The sequence below is a fragment of the Hirundo rustica genome, chromosome 9, assembly GCF_015227805.2.
Source record: "Hirundo rustica isolate bHirRus1 chromosome 9, bHirRus1.pri.v3, whole genome shotgun sequence".
Lineage (NCBI taxonomy): Eukaryota > Metazoa > Chordata > Aves > Passeriformes > Hirundinidae > Hirundo > Hirundo rustica.
Window position 1 is genome coordinate 16,703,708 of NC_053458.1, and position 15,076 is coordinate 16,718,783.

The window sequence follows — 15,076 nt, forward strand, 5'->3', positions numbered from 1 at the left end:
GACCTGTAGCAGGGAATTAGATCATGATGTGTTTCTTTTAATTGCAAGGGGTTGGGAAGGAAACCCGACTTACATGGTGACTTTTTTTTTTCCCCGACATATATAATCAATTTAGTAAAGAATACAAGAACAGCTTAGTTTAAAGTTCAAAGTTTGCTTCATGCTGTTACAGCTGTTCTGCCTCAAAGGAGGAGTGTGTGACATATACCTGCGTGTCACAGAATGGATTTCTTACCAAGATTTTCATAGCTGTAATGAAATAATGTCAGAAAGAGAACAAGGACATACACAGTCACATTTTCTCAACATTATCCAAAGCAGTCTTTATACTGGCCAGAGAGGCTGATGGGAAGACTTTTGTGTCTGTTTTCACACCAAAGTTCAGTTCACAGTCTGGTAAATACTCTCAGTGTAAGCACTGCACTCTGTAGTACTGAATTTCCTAGCACAGAGCCCTCACTGCTGCCACTTGATTATTTTTGCTCATTGACCATGCTTAGTGATTTCTCTTGGATTTTGGAGAGAAAAAGTTGAGTCAGAGTGGTTCATTTGATGTTCACCATTTCAGGAAAGTAGAAAAGTCATAACGTAACCCATACACATTCAGGTTTTTGAAGAGATTACCTTGAATCTGTGTAAAGTTTGCAAATCAACCTAGATATGGTAATGCAAAATTCTACATTAAAACAAGCAGAAGAGAGCCTGATTTATTTAATTGAAAACTATCAAAACAAAAAAGTTCGTTAGTAAATCCAGAGCACCATAACTGACAGAGCTGTCCCTCTGTCTAAACCCAGGGCTGGAAATTTAGATTTACCCTGTCTTTTAAAGGGAGATGCAGGGAGTGACAAGGAGCATGGTACATGTATGAGATGTCTGGGGCCTCACAGGCTGTGTCCGCACAGCAAATACAAGAGTCACCTGTATTTTCACTCTGCAGTCTCACTGAGTAGCTTAAAAGTGAGACATCTGTTGTGGTTTTAGGGGGAAAATAACGGTTTTGTAAATCTTGATGTTCCATGTCCTACCCTTCTACCCCTGGTTTGAGAGACCTTGGACTCTACAAAGTACAAGAGGGGATGAGCAGCTCAGCTGGACATTTCTCTTTTAACTGCTGAGAAAAAAGGACTAGCACATCAGAGAGACGAAAAAGGAAGAGAGAAGGGGAAGGCAGTATTCATACCTTCTAAATTTAGGCATCCAAACTTAGGTACCTGCCTGTCTTCATTTGCTTCAGAGAGAACTGATGCTCTTAAATTTAGGGTCTCCAAATCTTACCTTAGTGCATTTAAGTGGATGGTGGTAATGCCTCTGCTCCTATTCCCTCATGGGGGAAAGAAAGCAGAAAAGTCAGCGGAGAATGCTGACACAGTAGACAGGCTCTCCTTGGAGTAATCTGTAGTAGAGTGTGGCACAAAACTGAATGGGGACCTGCTCCTGCACAGTGGGGAGTTTCTAAGCAATCTGATCCTATTATTCACTTATTTTGATGGCTACTACTTCACACTATTTTTTCTTAACCTATAAGAGTTAACACCAAAAGAATTCAAGTGAGTGGCAGTTTTTAGGTGAAAAAAATGTCCGTATGTTGAAATTAAGTCACACTCTAGCTCAAGAGTTTGCCTCTAAGTTTTCCATATTTAGTGTTTATTTCTGCAATTGCATGTGAACACGCAGTACTGTGGGTGGGATTTAGCTTGATCTCACTGGGACAGCAGGTAATGCTGAACTGTCATTTCCAGTGAGCATTAAATATTGAAAGCACAGACTCAGCCTCTCTTTTTGGCAAGTCTTAAGTTTCCATTAGAAGCAGATGGTATCCAAGGCAGGGCAAGGCACCTAACTATAAAGACCTCTTGTTTCTCAACTGTGTATCTCTACCACCTGACAGCCAGTCCTCCTCTGATTAGAGTCAGAGGAAGTGGGTGTGCCTTCCATTAGCAAAGGCAGAAAGTAATATTGGTAGAGACTTTTCCTCTTGTGAGTTTTCTTTTTGTGACTCTTCATCTTATCCACACTTCTCTCCACAGAGTGTGGATAGTACTTTGGGCTGCCTGAAAGATGCTGTAGAACGTGAGCCGTGCCATTTGTGGTTCTACACAGGATTTGGGGAGGTGGGGGGGAGAGGCTGGAAATGCATACCTTCAGGTGGCTCTCATTTAGCACTCTGGTTTCAAAAAGCAAGGCAAAGCAGATGAGCCTCTGAGCAATGTCTGCACGTGTGATAAAGTCATTCCCCCGAGTTGCTTGCAGCTGTAGAGTGGAGCAAAGTGCAGGCTGGAGTTCTGAAGAAAATAGAGAAACTTTGCTATGAGAATTGAATGTGTAGACTAAACTCCTAGACTTGGTAAGGCAAATCAATCAGAATGGTGCAGTAAGTGAGGCCCCTGTACACTGCAGCTGTCCACCTGTTCATTGGCTTACTGTGCTCTCCTGCAGTTACCTGAAGACAAGAGCTCTAATGAGCCCCTCTCCAACAACAGGCCAGAGCAGAACCACAGGTTCTATCTAAGGCAGTCGCCTCCTGCCACTCGGCAAAGCCCCTCCTTGGAAGTCAGGCCCCAGGACACTGTAGTGGCCTATACCTTAAAGGCAAACTCTTCAGTACATTTTTGCACACTGGGATCATCTGTGGGAGCTGCATGCGAGGATCAGAGCACAAAGCCACTGGGGCTACTGGCTGGTACACCCTGCATCATCAAATCAATGCCTTTTCTGGCACTTTTTGCCCTCTTAAATGTCATGGTGTATGTCACTGAATTGAACGCTTAGTGGGACAGCAGCAGCTTCCTGGGAAGCCCTACAATTAGGTTAGAATTAATCATCGCTACAGAGAGCTTGAAGGACTTTGGATACAGCTTTAATAAGCTGCAAACATTAGATCAGGATTTACATCATAAATCTTGCCTTTTTGTTCTACTCAAACAGGAGTGTCTACAAATCAGGTTAATATAATTTAACAGTACAGCAGTTAAGTATCAAAAAGGACTGTAACTGGTAGTATTATCTAAGAAGCCACAGTAACCCTGCTTACAGCTGTCAGCTAAGATCTGACTCATCTAAGGTATTTTATAGCAACCATATGTTAGGCATGTCTATCTCACCTAATATGCAGAAAAATGATAACGTTTCTTAATCAGGATTTGCCACTAAGCAGGATTTTCCGTAAACAACTCAGTACTGCAAGTGCTGTCCACAGCCAGGAGAAAACCTTTTGCAGACACTTCTGATTTGTTAATTTAATAAATAAAATAAATGGTTGCCAATCTGTGGCTAGTACTGATTTAGCAAGGCTGGCTGTAGTTCAAAGTGTAGTTACGTTACTTTGACAGTTGAAATGGTAAATATCACTTTAGCACAGAATTCATGAAGATAATTACTAACTTTGCACTTTTTGTTCAAAGGTTTCAGATTGACGATATGGTCTCAAAGCATGTGATCATTAAAAATACTTTGCTGAGATGGTGCAAGCAAAGTTGTATTGGTATAATAACTACTTGCATAGCCATAAAAGAGGGTGAATTCACATCAGTATAGGAGAGAATGATGAAAAAATAAGTTTGAAAATACTGTGGTCCTTTGATAACAATGTGGGTAGTTAAGCTAGAATAATAATTTTACTTTAACAAAGGCAGACACTGTCGTAAACCCCAGTGGCTGTTGATTTTTGAACAAGGTTTAGATCCAGTTCACTGTTACACAGGAACCTGCATAGGCCTACACAGATCTGCAGTTTGACTTGACTCCTTGCACAAAGACCGGTCAAATGTCCATCAGCCTTAATCCTTCCCAAGCAGTCTTGGGAATACAGGGGATGGATGAAGCTGCAGTCCCAACATTTCCTTCAGTTCTCAAAAGGACAGCAGTTTTACTGCTTAAAGCTCTGATTGACTTAAAAGCTTTCTTGAATACGTTATTTTTTTTTCCTGAACTATGGGTTTTCAGTAAATTTAAAAACAAAACAAAACCTTACAAAAATAAAACAAATCAACAAATAAACAAAACCAAACAAGTAAATACCTTTGCTGCTTAAGATCCTCGGCTTATTATAAAATTTCACAACTAGAAATGTAGTTAAAGTGTTTGTTCCCTATTAATATAATTAAGAGCATTTGAAAACTTGAAAATTAAGTGATTTTACATATACCACATTAGCCATCTACAGCTCTAGGTCATACATATGTCATGTCTGCTAAGTATTCATTTCTAAAATCCTCCCAAGGTCTGCTTTTTTGTTCTCTGAACATCTGATGCTTCTTGTTATTCTTCTATAACCACAGATGTGCCCTCTTCAAAAAACTCACAATCTCACGATGCTAAACTGACAAGCTGAGTGTCAAACCACACACCCCAGGCAGCCCTGAAGAAAAACAGAATCACGCTTGAAGAAAAACAATAAATCACACAAATTGTTTCCAAAGAACGAATCTGAAACACTGCAAACTGCGCACGGGCTTGTTTCCTCAGAGCGCAAATGCCACTTTTACGCTCATTTAGTCTATAAGCTTTCAGAGAGACTGCTTTCAGAAAGAGATTCATTTGAACAACTTTTTATTTCCTTGTTTTCTGTCTGTGTGAGCTGAACCGGAGCCCTGCTGAGGGACGAGCCGCGTGTCCTTTCTGCCGAAAAGCAGCGGGGGTGTTGCCGTGCTGGCTGTTACGGGGCTAAGCGAGGCCCCCGCTGCGAGGCCGCTCCTGTGGCTCCGCACCCAGCGCGGGCCCCGCGGGACAGAAGCGCTCCGGGCACCGCGCACCGGAGCCTTTGTCCGGCGCTCCGTGCGCAGGCTGGAGCAGGACCCCGCCGCTCTTCGGGCTGTTGTGCCGCTGCGAGCCGTCCCTTCTCCCGCGGCCAGGGCCCACGTGGGACGAGATTGAGTCCGCAATGCTGCGGTGCTAAGGCATCAAATACGTATGGTTTGGCTTGGCAGTAACGTTGTAACTTATCTAAAAGGTTTTATGATACTGTCCTGCTGTTTTCTTAAACTGTCAAGCACACTTCACACTTTACAGCATGTCGTCTCCTTCCTACAGTTCAAAATTTGTCAAGGCATTAAAAAAATAAAATACAATTTAAAAGCGTAGCTACAAACATTTACCTAGCAGCCTTGAAGGCTCTGTCAGTATCCAACTGTAAGTAGTGCTGTTGTGTAGACTTCACTGAAAGGAACTCTTTTTTTTTTTTTTTTTTTTTTTTTAATCTGATGATTCAAAGGTGAAACACTGACCTCTAGTTCTGGTACTTAACTGCTGATCTGTGTAGGAGTAATGCTGGATTCTGGGTTACATCATTTATATCTTAAGGGTTTGAGTCAAAAGTTGGATTTCTTTCCTTCCCAGTTCATCTCTACCTGATAACCTTGAATACAAGACAGATGATGCCCGAAGCAAAGCTGATAAAGTCACCAGTGCTAAGAAGCACGAGGGAGGGGGGGATGAAAGCACAACAGCATAGACACATATCTTCACATCCTTATTTCCTTTACAAATGGAGGAAGGAAGTTCCCTGCAGGTTAGCCAAGGAGTATCCGCTCTTACAGTTGAAAAAGAGTACAATTTCTAAGAGCCACAGGCTCTTAAAAATGTTGAATTCAGAATTTCACAGATAATACTCCATAAATAATACTCTATACATTTTGCTTCTGAAAAACTTCTACTAAAAATTTACAACTGAGTATAAAATCAAGAGTTAGGGACACTCACCCCATTCCTGTTTCATTTCTCTACTCTGATTCTGTCCCCTCTTCTTCCAAATCCTTCCTATTCTTCCCATCCCAGTGCATGGCCGTTCCTTTCCACCGTACCACTTCACTAATTCCAACAGTTAGCTCTCATCCTCCCGCCTGCTCCCTGTGTGCCGCTGCAAAAATCCCACCCGACGATCCTCTTCCCCAGCAGGAGACGCGTGGGCTTCGCAGCCCTGGGCGGGCTCCCCGCAGCCCTGGGCGGGCTCCCCGCAGCCCCGGGCGGGCTCCCCGCAGCCCCGGCAGGGCCGGCTCTGCCCAGCCGCGCGCGTCCCGCGGGCTCCGAGCGGGGAGCCTCAGCACGGGCGGCGCCCGGCCCGCGCTCCCCCTGCCCCTGCAAAGGGCGGCCTTGCTCTGGGGCCTGCAGCTGGGAGGCTGCTGCCCCAGGGCCACATGGCACTGACAAAAGTACTCATATAAAGAGGCTTACAACAGCACCTATAGATTATTATGAAAGCTGTCTCCAAAACAGGTATGAATCACCCAACAGCTACAGCAGTACTCCTGTGCAGAGATGATTAAGAATTCTTATGCAACTTCTTTAATCAGAAGAGGCATACTTGGTTGAAAATGAAACCTCTGCAGGAAAAGGTTGGTTTTGATTAATTTCTCAACTTGACAAAGTGTCCAAATTGTCAATGTGTTTCATTTTGACATTTCTAAACATACAGAGAAGGAAAGAGAGAAAGAAAGAGAGAAAAGAGAAGAAAATCAAGTTTCAAGTCACTTTTAATTTTAAGGTGGTTAAGTTTCATTATATGATCAACTGGTGCAGTAACAGCTTTGTTCAGAATTTCTTGGCTCTGTAAGAATTCCCATATAAAGCCCCTGTATCTCTACAGGCTGTTACCTGTTAAGGCCATTACCTTTCATAATGCAACCTCTGGGAAGATTTTTTTTTTTACTGAAAAAGAGAGATGCAGTCCTACTTTTAATTAATTGTTGCAAAAATTTGTTTAGCTTCAGAACTTTGACCAGGATTACAAATTCACCACTGAAGATGGATCAAACTGATCAGTGACTTCAGAGGATCATGCTTATTTTTATTTGCTGATTGTTTTTGTTTGAGCTAATGGTCTCCTTATGGAATGTTTACATGCATTGAGGTGAGCTCTTTACCATTTAGCAGTCTCCTTTAGAATGATTATCAATTGGCAGTTTGATCATCAATTTCAAAGCATTTTTCAAAGATGCTATACCCCTTTTGACAGAAAAAGAAAGTGAAAGGGGAGCAGAGTGACTCCTGCAGGCACATGGACTGTGTCACATGCAGAATCAGAAATAGACTGAGCTCCTGGTCCCCACACTCATGGCCTGGCCATTAACACAGCTTGTACCAAAACTGATAGCAGGCATCCCACCGTGTTGCAGAGGAACATCCCCTTCTGGTGGAACATGTATTTGAAATTCAAAATATATTTGCTTGCTTTTTGGCAGTACATGCTCTAATGCCTCCCTTTCTCTTTTGCCTAACCCTACACAGAGCTGGAAGATAAATAAAAGTCCATTGATGATTTTTTCCATATCAGTTGCTTTGCATTGATGTTGCTGATACTGTAGACTTGGCTGCACACCAAACAAGAAATGTTACAGCTGAACTGGGTCAGATTTTCATAAGTAACCACCACCAGATTTGGGTCATATCTGTAGATACAGCCACTGCAACCCTTAGACTCAGTTTTGAACATGGTTAAGTATGTTGAGGCCAAGCACTTTGAAATAAGAGACTAAAAGCAGACCATTTGCTCTGGCCTCAAAAGTGAATGCTGAGCTCTTTGAGGAATCTGGGCCACTCCCTCCATCTTCTCCCTCTCTCTCTCTCTCTCTCTCTCTCTCTCTCTCTCTCTCTCTCTCTCTATATATATATATATATAATATATATATATTATAACCGTTCTGCCCATCGAGGAAGACGGCTACAGATGTAAAAGGAGCTGATGGCTGGGACAGAGCTACCACCTGCTCATTGAGGCCACCTAACAGTAAATGGCTCTTGGAGAGAAGATACTGTGGCCACTCTGGTAAAATGGACTGTTCTAGGCTTTCCAAAAAGAAAGCAGGATGGACTAGACCAAATAATGTTACTTTTTAAGAGTCTTGCAAAATCAAAGTATGTTTGAAAGCAGCAGTGAACTTCAGTATGTTTGTAGCAGGAAAAGGTAAAAGAGAGTATGAGAGATGGTCCAAGGAAGCTCAAGCCACATGGTTAACTACTAGTACAACCCAGTAGTTCTGGTTCATTATGAATGACAGCAAGAAATAAATGCATGGGGGTTGGGTATGAGTGGAAGCTGTTATTGCAAACTAGTAAGATTGAAAATCTTGAGTTTCTTCTACCAGGCATTCTGACTAAAAATTAACCCTTCTATTAGGGAGAACAAAAATAACAGGGATGCACATTAAGTGTATTGAAAACCAGCTTGAATGACTGAATCTCGGAGTGGAATCCAGTAGGAAATGGGGCTGACTATGGGAGCAAAGATTGTAAATACTACTTCTTGGTTCATGGTGCGTTGGTTTTGGGCAGCTGCTGGGAGTATTTTTTTTAATCAAGGCCATCCGTGTAGAGACACTTTTCATGCAGTGAATTCCATCAAGCACAACAGGCGAGGTACCTACAGTGTGTCTGTGACAGTAAAGCTCCAGCTGGTACTGAACTTGCCTGGGATTAACACTTGTTCAGAGAGAGCGGTGAGGAAGGGCCAGCCCCAGGTGCCATGTGGAAACTTCAGCAGAGGTTTAATGAAGAAAAGAAGGATGTCAACAGAGGTTTGACACACGAGGGAGATGAGCTCACTGTGAGGAGAAAGGGTGTGGGGAAGTTGCCATGCTAAAAATCTGTGCCAGTAGAACTGGCAGAGAACATTAGAGCATGTGGAGCCGTAGGATGATAAGGAGGGTAGGTCAGTGTTACAGAGTGATTTGATGCACAACACAGTCACAAAATGTGTTTTAATACAACCAAAGACAAACCATCTGGGAGAAAAGAAAGAAATCTCCTGTGGTAGGGTGAGAATGTGCCTCTGAAAGCAATGATGAATACCAGGTATGAAATCAGGCTGGATCGCTGAATGCTCAGCACAAAAGTGCAATTATATTTTTAGCATCTGAATCAATGTTATGTACTGCTTATCTCTGTAGAGGTGTTTCTTTAAGTACAGTAGTAATTATAAATGGGAAAACCACCACAAAATCTGCGCAAGAGTCATAGACTTGTGAAACCATTGCAGACCCAAACCATTATGCAGATGGTGAAACACAGTGTTGTGTGGGAGTTAACTATTTCCACATTAACGTTATTCAATCACAGTGGCCCTTTTTCACACAGCTTGCTGAACTTCAGAAGTTTGCACAAAGGTTAAGGTTTGACATTTTGAACCAGAGTGGCTTAGTCTTCTATCCTCTAGTGAGAACTACAATAAATAATCAATAATAGAAGAGAAACAAGACTCTTGCTGCTTCCCTTTCCAGGATGGAAGTACTGAAAATATGGGGTTTTGACACAAATGCTTTTTCTGAGGTCTTCATTACCAGGATTTCCAGTAAAATAGCCATAGGCAAGAAAGCACTTAATCTGACTGTTACATTAGGCTTCCTGAAACCACACGTAGGTGCAATTCTGAGTGAAGGCACAAGGAAACGTCCTTACACTTCCAAATAGACTAACAGAATCACATTTCTATCAATATGTAAGGTCACAACCTGAGGTCCTACTTAAGGGGGTAGTCCTGTAGTGTGTTAGAATAGATTTTTATAACCAGTGTGATTTCTGTTAGTTTATGCAAAGCATGCCTCTAAGAATGAAACAGACTGAGATAGGGTATAACATCCTGTCACAGCAGCATAATTCATGACTGCACTCAGAAATCACTTCTCTCTTTAGATTTAGGTATTAGTTCAGAAATTACTTCTCGAAAGCAGTATTCTCTCTCAACCCCTCAGTTCTACATATCTCTAATTAAGTGTTTAGCTAATTTATTACTGCTGCACATCTGTTATTTCTGTAGTAGTGGGTAAATACAGCACAGTATTTTCAGTGTTATTATCACTGTATCTGTAGGTGTTGGCCCACTTCTTAATCAGAACCTAGTCTTCTAACTGTGTTTTGAGGCTGTGGGAGGAGGACTCTGGAGGTCGCTGGACTGCTCTCACCTGTGTCTCCTGGATGCAAGGAACCAAAGTAAGGGAATTAAGGGAATTTAGCTGCAGAGCCCTTGAAAGTCTCCACCAAATCTGCATGAATTGTGTGTTCACAAGTTGAAGTAGGAGTTGCAAGGCTGGACAGAGGTAAAACTCCAATACTAAGCCCAAGATGTTTGCTACGGGCTTAATCCCCATGTCCAAGAGCAATGAAAAGGCAGCAGAGGTACCAAACTGATAACCCATCACCAACATGACAGGAGTCAAAAGACCTCTGATTTTTTGACTGGAATGGTGTGCCAGTCCCAAGTCAGCAGCTGAAGCTGGCTGCACAGCAATTCCCTGGTACGTAGGTGAGCCACTGCTTTGCTCAAGCAAACCCAGTGATGTCATCCAGACACCACTCACAGGTACAGGCATGAGGCAGAGGTAATTGGCAGGGTCATTAAGGAAAGTCCATACTCCTTTGTTTGCCCATGTATAGCTCTCATTTCCTTGTCACACACTTTGAGCTGAAGAGACAAAAGTGCCCTTCTCAGAACTGCAGCTTGAGAGGGACTTTCAGGTGCTTTTCCCACCCTTGGGACAAAGCAATTTTGCAGGTACCCAGCAAACAGCAGTGTGGAGAAGGGAACACGTCCTACCCACCGTGCCATGAGAGGGAACTGCATCCTCCTAACGAGGAGGGCACAGAGTGAGAGTGACATTTTCCCAACATCTCGTTCTTGAAGATGGCTGAACGACAGTGATTGCCTGTAAACCCAAGCAAACAGCAACCTAACAGGCCAAGCACTGTCGTAAGAGAGTTCAACCTATTTTGTTGACAGTTACAGGCAAATGAGAAAAAGGACCACAGCAGCAACTGTTACACAACACTTAAACACAGTGTTTCCTATGTGCTCATAACATACAGCAATCACCATGGACAACTCTTAACTCTTAATGATGGCTGTCACCCAAAATTTAAAAACAAAAAAACAAAAAGCACCAAACAATTCTGCTTTTTACATGCAACAAATATATATATATATATATATATAAAAGAGGAATTTTAAATAAATACTTGCTGCAAAATAGGACTTGTCAAACCCTGCTCTGTGTGTTCTGCTAGTTGGAGCAACCCACACCCCAAACCACAGAGCACTCAGGCAGGGTGTAATCCCATTGCAAGGAGGCTTCTGTCACACAGTAACCTCCCATCTCCACTAAGGCTGGGTTCTGACCAGGAATATGTTCATCCTTCACCCCTGGTTTCTGAGGATTTACTGTTTTGTTACAGCACTGGATACGTCACTTCCAGTGTAATGCAACAAATTTCAGGCTGACCACAATCAGGTGTGCAGCTACTTAGCATGAGTTCTTTCTCCAGGAAGGTTTAAGAGTACCCCTTAGTGTTAGGTTAGTCCCTGGCCTCAAGGAAGAACAAAATGAAAAACGGATGCTGTCATAAGCACAAGAACCGAATGCGCTGAGCCACACAATTGCAGTAGAAGTACTGACGATAAGACTAATGCCCACTGACCCAGCCTTTCCAGCAGCCAGCAGTCACCAGGAAATGACCTTTTCCCCCAGCACACCAATCATTGCCCAGTTCAGTCGGCATGAGGCACCAGAGAGATTCTTGCAGTACCAATTAGATGGAATCCACACATTATCGACTGAGTTACAGAGCTGCAAACATGTTCAGTTCTGTTTAGAGCACAGACCACTCAGATTTACACTAAATATGACATATTAAATGTAGGTCATCCTACAGTCAGGTTCCCATTCTTTAATTTCAGTTAGAGTAAGACAAACCTGTCACATGTGAGTCAGCTTCGAAATGCTCTTGGAGCAGTGGGAGTTTGCCTCTATACAGAACTATGTAAATACCAAAAAAGAAACTAAAGATTTGACCTTTGTTTACCCAAGTGAGTCTCAATTGACCAAAAGGCACATGAGATTTTAATAGCATTTCTAGGATTGATTCAGCTCTGACAGGCCAACTTCCACAACTTGACTGCAAGTATAGCACATCTGTCAGAAGGAAGCCTACACAAAGACTGCAAGAAGCACCAGGAACCCGCAGGTTGCACAAAATAAACACGTTGGTGCAAAAATCTGAAACATGATAGAAGGCACTGATTTATTCACTGCCATCACTCAAGTGAGGAGCCCTCCTGGAAATGTCTCCATTGCATCTGGCTCTCCCAGGGGAATGCCCAGAGGGCTGTAGAAGGTGCATGAGCAGTGCCAGTCCTCCAGCAGCACCAGTGATGAGTCAAGCCCTATCTGCACATGTGCACAGGGGCCACTCATCAAGAAAGCCATCTGAAACTAGCCATGAGCACCATCAGCTCGGGAGCAGTGCTGTCAGCAAAGCTCTGTGTCCCTTTGCTCACATGTAAGCCCAAGACAAATCCTCAGCCACGGCACATTTTACCTTTAGTCAGTCACAGCTTCATGACCATCTTTGTAATACCTTGGGCAAATATTGACTCGGATCCAACAGACTGAAAATATTTGGTTTGCACCAGATGTGGTGCGTATGTATCTTTGAAACATTAGCTAAAGGAGTGATTTAGGAAAATAAGAATTGTAGGTGGATGTGTTTACTTTGCAAGGTTGTTCACATTGAGCCCAGATGCCAGAAGTGTGCATGAAGGTTTCACCCACAGGAAGAAAGGCAGCTCTAAGCGCCGCGACGCACAGTTAAACTGTGCATGCACGTGCATTCCTGCGCCTGCAGCTCACCACATGATAGAGGAAGGGCTGAGGATCGCTGGTGAGACGTTAACGGGCCCATGTATTCCTGCTCTGAAGACATCTGAAAAGGTCTGTTAGCTATACAACAACTACTGGGCTTATTGCTTCAGGACACAGCCTCCAAAGTTCTTGGCATGTAGTGTTGGGGCTTTCTTGCTTTCTGCAAGAACTTGAGCACCATTTCCGTGGCCCACAGCTGACAGCAGCTTTGGAAATGCAGACACTGTTCCAAGGGAAGGGAAGGTAACTGCCCACACCTCTCCCCTTTCTCTTGTTCCCCAGCTAATTAGAAATTACAGTTCCAGTAAAAAATATGCATCAAAAGCACACATCTAAGCAGAGAAACACCTTTTGCTAGAAGGCTGAAAGCAACAGAAAGTTAGTTCAATTGGTTTAAATTACTTCAGTTTTCAGTTCTTAGGTCCCTACCTGCCCCAGCTGTCAATTCCTCATGTGCATCTACTCTCTCTTGCTAAAAATCATCAGTCAGGTGCAGCCTTGGCCGTCACAGAGCTTGCTTATGGAAGCTGGGAGAGGGAGGGAAACCACTTCAGCACCATTCAGTAACCAACAGATATCCCTACTATCCAATATTTTCATTTTGGGAATTGATGTGTTTTCTTTTTTGCAGCCTTTCAGAAGGAACACGTGTGTGAAAGGAGGTTATTTTCTGTATTTACCAAGTAAGTATTAAAAAAAAGTATAAAAGGAAAAAAACAAACAAACAAAAAAAACCCACAGATTTTTGTTCAGTATATTTGCATGAAAAACCCTAGTGAAATATTTGTTTGCTGTACCACTGAGGGCCAAACTCAATTGTTAGAATTTTGTACAGAACAGAATTATTCTTTCAGGACTGGAAATTCATAGCAATGCCCTTTAACTATCTCTCTTAAAATAACTGAATCGGCAGCACATCCCAGACAACACTTGAGAAGTACAAGAGTAACATTTTGCTGAGTCTTCTTCCACAAGTGAATCTTTTAATCAGTAACACAACACCTGACACCTGGGGCTTTTATACCCTCTGAACAGTCAACAGGTTTTGCCCAGAGCAAGAAAAACCAGCAAGCCACATACCGATCCCCACATACACCTACCTCTAACGCAATGCCTCCTAACCCCACTGGAAATGCAGGGGTGTTGGAACTTTCCTGGTCACAAAGGACCACTACAGCACCCAACCCATCCTTCCAGACAGCTTACCTACAGACTTACTGTGAATCTCTGCAGAAAACTAACCCTGAAAACTACTTAGGCACTAAGCCTGCAATTCATCTGATAACACTGACCTGCAGGAACATCGCACCTCCCAAAAGGGGAGTTACAGATTAGTTTCAACATCATGATCAGTTAAACGAGTACTAGGAAAGAGATGAATCTTTAGCCATATGTTTCCTTGAAAATATTCCAAGTTCATTACCAGAGACCAAGACACTTCACAGTAACATACCACAGGTTCAGGAGCTAAGGTTATTTCAGAGGAGCTCTAGAAAGACACTTCTCTGTACTCATGGTAAGGTAGTTAGGCTCAGGCCTCAGTGTCACAGCAGCATGCAAAACCTTCTAATGCAGCAGTAAATCTAGAAAGGCCATTTGAGGTTTCTCCCTGCCAAGGAAATTCTTCAGACATCTTACAGTCAATATGCCTTATACCCAGAGGCTTCTGAGCCATCATCCCCCCATCCACTGACAGGGACAGGAGCTCCTCCCCAGCTAATTACTGACAGTCCAGCATGCTCTGCGTGTCTGAGCTCAGCCGAGGTTTCCTTCCTCCAGATCGCAGCTTGCATTTGAGTACTCCATCTCCCAAGTCATATTCAGGTTATAGTCCCCCTTCAAGGTGTTTAAGGGTTTCCTGTGGAGGAATCAAATCTGTCCAGCACCACCACATGAAACCTTAGCCTGACCTTTCTGGCTGTGACTGCCCAGAGCCTGGATGTGCCGGAGGCACTTGCTGCACACACATTTTCCCTCAGTATTGTGGTGGAGTTTCCTCCACCTCTTTGTCAACCACTGTTACAACATAAAACCGAGCACCGCTGTTAGCAAGATGTGCAATTACCCTATTTTAAATTTCTCTTTTGAGTTTATAGGACTGCAAACACACACAACAAGTCCCTAGCAGGGACAGGTGGACTTAAACACAATCTCCTCTGGCCCATGACTTTCTTATACTGATGACATCTTCCCCGTTCCCTCTGCTCCTCTGCCCTAGCCAGCCTTTACACATAGGGGAAGTTTAGTTTATTTCTGTCTAATAGAAGTGAGTTTCAGTCCTCAGGGCATCATATAAAATAAGTCATATTGTCAGTCCCATGAACAAGGCTTTGGCAGAGCTAACAATGAAAACCTGCTTATTGACAGATGAGGAACTGGGCTCATTTACACTTGTTTAAGTTGACAAAATATTTTGTTATACTGTGGAAAACATAAAACCCCCAGAAGCC